Source organism: Magnolia sinica, chromosome 10 (genome assembly GCF_029962835.1).
Source record: "Magnolia sinica isolate HGM2019 chromosome 10, MsV1, whole genome shotgun sequence".
Taxonomy (NCBI): domain Eukaryota; kingdom Viridiplantae; phylum Streptophyta; class Magnoliopsida; order Magnoliales; family Magnoliaceae; genus Magnolia; species Magnolia sinica.
Genome location: NC_080582.1, coordinates 77,373,528 through 77,378,834, shown reverse-complemented (window position 1 = coordinate 77,378,834; position 5,307 = coordinate 77,373,528). Strand labels below are relative to the sequence as shown.

Below are 5,307 nucleotides of genomic sequence, written 5' to 3'. Positions count from 1 at the left end.
ATACCTTGAATCCTAAGCCAAACCCGAATCCAAACCCTAAACTCTGATCCAAGCATAAGAACATTAGAAACTGACCCTAAAACTGGTCCTGAACCTAAACTTTAGGAAAAACTTAACCCATAGAGTCAACCCATTGAGTCAACTCATCTAGTTAGCCCACATATCCTACCCAGTCAACTCACCTTATCAAACCAAGCTCATAAACCCACTTTGGCACAAGCCCATTCCAAAGCCCAATTCAGAAGAAATGGGTAATAACAAGGCAGCTTTGAAGGACCAAACTTATAAAAGAAACCTCCCTCCAAAGCTGAAGCAAAAAAGGAAGGATGAACGACACTTAGGGTGCCACTCACCACGTGGCACTGACTGTACTTTAGTTAGTTGCCTACTCATGCGTTGTTCTCCTCCCTGTATATTTCATGCATGTGAAAAATCTCGACAATTACTCTAATACCTCTCCCTCGAGCCTTGCAAAATTTTTCAGAAAACTAGGCTAGAGGGTTATAAATACCCTATCCCCTTCACATTTCAACCATCTAAGAAGCATCTCACAATCAACTCATACCAATCCATAACATCCTTACCCATCCACAATCAAGCATCCATCATACCAAGGAGAGTGAGATTAAGGAAGAGAGTTTAGATTAGGTCCAATGTTGAGGGTCAAATATTGCATATCAGACCCCAGTTATTGCCTGGATTTACGAACATGGTACTGTTTAATGACCCGATTTAATCGTGTTTGTGATGCGGAGTGTATTTACGAGCTTGGATTGAAATAGGATGTTAAAAGTATGGATTTAATACTCATGAGTCACCAAGGCAAGGGACGGACCCCAGGGGATCAAGATCGACAAATTTACATGCCAGAGACCCGAGAAAATCGAGAAACTGAAGCTCCAGTGGCCTGAAATTGGTACAGAATACAAGATCACAGCGTTCCCACCATCCGTTCAGCTCGAAACTTCATATATGGCCTAAAGACCTTAAATAAGCCATACACGTCAAATTTCAGTAGTTGGATACCTATTGAAGTGGTCCAATGGTCAGATCAGCCTATGAATTACTGTTCTGAGGCCTACCTGATATTCAGATATGCTTCAAACTCGGGATTTATCCATTAGATGATATGAGAAAAGACATGGACGGAACGGATTTCTCATGACCATCATGATGGTGGCCCATGAGCATCGCGTGTATAGAGAGTATATGTGCACTCAATGTGCACCGGATGGAGAAACCCGGTCAAAGTCGGTATTGACCGACTCCTTACGCAAAACGGTAACTGCCATTACAGCAAAGCTCCGCACCAATCGTCGGTTGATGTTGTGGGCCCCGCCCATTGTCCATATGGACAATCCAAACCATTCATCAGATTCATAAAGTCCTGCTCACCAAGTCATAGGTGACGATTTTTTAGGAAATAAGGAGGGTGGGATCGTAAACATCCAAAAGGAAGACAGACGGTGGAATGAAATCATCCATGGGCCACCAAGAAGCTTATCCAAAATAGGTCATGTCCGACCGATTTTTCGAGAGGAAGCTAATGAACGGACTAGATCTCCCCACCGATGCTGATCATGGGCCCCTCCAATCAAACAGCCATACGCAGTAATGTACAAAGGCTCTGTTATGCGCACGACCGAGAAAATCGGATATTTTGACGTGATCAGCGATCAAATCAGCAACCAGGAAGCTGATCTGAACCGTCCAAGGGGTTCGCAGGATGAAGCCGATCACATATGTGTGGGTATAACTCCTAAAGAGATACTGAAAGCAGATCTAACTCGGTTTCAAAATCCCGCCGCAATCAGCAAAATTCCAGACACCGTCTGACCTTTGTTGATAATGTGATCCACGTTCGGAAATTTTCCTCAATCCAGACCTTCCAAATCAAGACAGAGGGAGATCCGGTTGTCAATGCTTTCCAAAAACGAGGAAAGCTCTTCACTGAAGCGTGCTCCGCGAAATCTCTTACCAATTACCGTTTTGGTGCCACGCAGGAATCTCGGACGCAGTGGGACATTTGCTGAGTTACACCATCCGTAGATCCATGGGCCAGGACCATCAAATGACGATCTGGAACCACCCAAATGTTCAGCTGATGGATGAGCTAGATTAAACTTAAGTTGTTGGTGCGATTGATGTCGTTCCATCTGCCAAGTTCATCCGATCTGGCTAGGCGAAACAGGGCCTGTGCAAAGACCTGCTGAATTCAGTTTCTCCACTGCCCCTGACACCTATAAAACAGAGAGAGAACATGAGAGAGACGGGGAGAATTGTCTAAGAGTTTTTTCTTATTTGTTTGTTTTTATGATTTTTTAGAGATTTATCCCACTCATGTCGGGCTAACCTCTTAGCTAGGGCTAAGAGGTGAAGCTTGTGGCATGATGGGACTGATTCTACGACTTTGATTCATGTCATGAACTATGTTAATTATAGTTTTGAATAATAGGAATATTTTCAGTTTTTAATGGTTTGTTGTGACTGAAATTACAATAGATCTATGATGGCTTTAAGTATTCATGTTCTATTGTTATGATTACGCAGTTAGAAAGTCTTGTTGTTCACCATCGTCTCCTAGGCATGGTTAGATGACGACACCCTTCCTACTGTTCATACATCACTCAGATTGACTGTAAATTAGTTTAATTCTATTGTTTGCTTTGTCTCATGGGCATGGTTTTGTGATAGAATCCATTCTAATTTACACCTATCTAATCTCTTGAAAACTAAATTAGATGAAGTTCAGAATTGATTTTCAGGTTATATCTTCCAACTGGATGAGATGGGACTTGAAGTCCAGTTGAGTTCATGAATCGGCCGTAGATCTCCCTGATCTCTACAAGTGAATCCTCTGAATCCCTAGTTTCCTTCCTCTGAATCCCTTAAGTTTTAGATTAATATTTCACTATTATTCTTTAAAATCATTCGATTTAGATTTCATCTTAATTTAGTTCTAGTTCTACTTAGTATTAGATAACGTACAGGTGGCAGACCCTTGGGATTCAACCTTGGTGTCACCGAGTTAATTACTACATCACAACCCTATACTTGGGGAGTGAACAAGTTTTTGGCGCCGTTGCTGGGGATTGACGGTTTCATTTTCTGAAATTAACTAGTTTTAGGATTAGTTTAAGATTAGAATTTTTCTAACTTTAGGTTTAGGTTCTTCTGATTTCTAGAAACTAACCTGTTTTCCTGTTTTGTAGGATCCTGACATAAACTTCTAAATTGGTAATTCCCCTCTAATTCCTCTACTTTTTCAATTTTTAGAATTAGGGTTTGAGTTTTAGAAATTTTCTAATTCTAGTATTTTTCTATTTTTAGGAAATAGTTTATTTTTAGAAACTTTCCTCTTTTGTTTTTAGAAACTAGGTTAGTTATTTCCCTTTTTAGAAATTCTTTCTAGTTTTAGAAACTAACTCATCTTTCCTTTATTTTATTTTTAGAAACTTTTTAATTTTAGGTTTGAATTTTCTATTTTAGAAACTTTCTAATTCTGACTTTTTTTTTTAGAAACTAACTTAGCTTCTAGGTTTAGGGAACTTTCCTTTTTAGAAACTAACTTTTTATTTTTATTTTTAGTAACTTTCTAATTCTAACTCTTTTAGAATCTAACTTTGTTTCCTAATTTATTTTTAGAAATTTTCTACTTGTAGACTTTTTGTTCAGAAACTGACTTGTGTTTCCTATTTTGTAGGCTTTTAAGATAGATATTTCTAATTCAGTAAGCTCTTTCTCTACTTTCAATTTTTCAGATCTCTTTTAATAATTTACTTTCTAGTTTAGGACTTTCCTAATTTATTTTAAAAATTTTCACTTTCCTTTAGGAATTTCTTCTTTTAGAAACTAGTTTACTTCTATCTTTCTTTTTAAGGATTTTCTAATTCTAGACCTTCTCTCTAGAAACTGACTTGTGTTATTTTTTTTGCAGGTTTTTAACTTAAGGACTCTAATTTGGTAACTTCTTTCCAACCCTCTCTTTCTTTTTAGATTTTCTTTTCCTTTCTTAGGATTAGGTTTCGAATTTGATTGAGGGCTGCGAGTGTTTTATGCCCAAGTGGGCCCGTGACAACACTCGATGTCTCTTGACTGAAGGAGGATTGGTTGAGGGGTTAACTATCCATCGCAGGACTAGACACCACTAGAAATCTCCTAAGTTAATTGAAGTGATGGCTGAAAACCAATCTCTTCTACCCCAACCTAGGGTGGAGGACATTTAGGATGAGAATAAGGTGCATCAAGCACCCTCGCCTCATACTTTCCGAGATTATTTACAACCAGCGGGGGTGAGTATGCCCTCATACATGATTTTTCCTGAAAATACAGGACATGTGGACATCAAGCCAGGGGTTATCCAACTCCTTCCTAAGTTCTATGGGCTTGAATCTGAAGAACCATATCTACATTTGAAAGAGTTTGATGAGATCATAACCACTTTATATTTTCAAAATGTGTCTGAGGACATAGTCAGGCTGAAACTCTTTCCTTTTTCCTTGAAGGAGAAGGCTAAGACATGGTTACATTCACTGCGTCCTAGATCCATTGGCACATGGAATGATATGTAAAGAGAATTTATAAAGAAATTTTTTCCACATCATAAAACAATTAGCCTTAGAAAAACAATGATGAACTTCACCCAAAAGGAAGATGAAACATTTTACCAATGTTGGGAAAGGTTCAAGGATTTGGTCAGTTCATGCCCACAACACGGCTTTGAAACGTGGCGCATCATAAATTTTTTCTACAATGGACTGACATCTTCCATGCGCTAAATGGTCGAGACAATGTGTAATGGAGAATTCATTAATAAAAATGTCAACGAGGTATGGGATTACCTCGATAGTCTTGCTGAAAAAACACAATCATGAGATTATTACCCAAAATCGAATACCACGTCTAGGCCGACTCAATCTAAGGAGAAAGGTGGATTGTATCTCTTGAAAGAAGAAGATAATCTCAAGTATAAGGTGACTACGCTCATAAGAAAATTTGAGGCCATGAAAGGAAATAAGGATAAGGCTAAGGAAAGTGTTTGCGGCATCTGTGATTGCAACATTCATACAACTAAAAATTGTCCTACCTTTCGAGAAGTGTTGAATGAACAATCCAATGCAGTAAATAATTATAAAAGACCTTTCAATAGATCGACCTCTAATACGTACAATCCTGGTTGGAAAAATCATCCAAACTTTAGTTGGAGAAATGGACAATGCTACCCCTCAAAGTTTCTTCAATCAAAATCTAAATCAAGGGAAACCTCAAGAAGAACCGATTCAAAATTCCATGCAAGAGTTGACCCAG

The 5,307-nt window shown here is 38.6% G+C and overlaps 1 non-coding gene across 1 annotated transcript; it reads right to left on the bottom strand.

Moving 5' to 3' along the window:
• Nucleotides 1-4,613: 4,613 nt before the first annotated feature.
• Nucleotides 4,614-4,720, bottom strand: LOC131217828 (small nucleolar RNA R71). Its single transcript, XR_009157418.1, has one exon. It is a non-coding gene; the product is annotated as a small nucleolar RNA R71 (small nucleolar RNA).
• Between the last annotated feature and the right edge of the window lie 587 nt (nucleotides 4,721-5,307).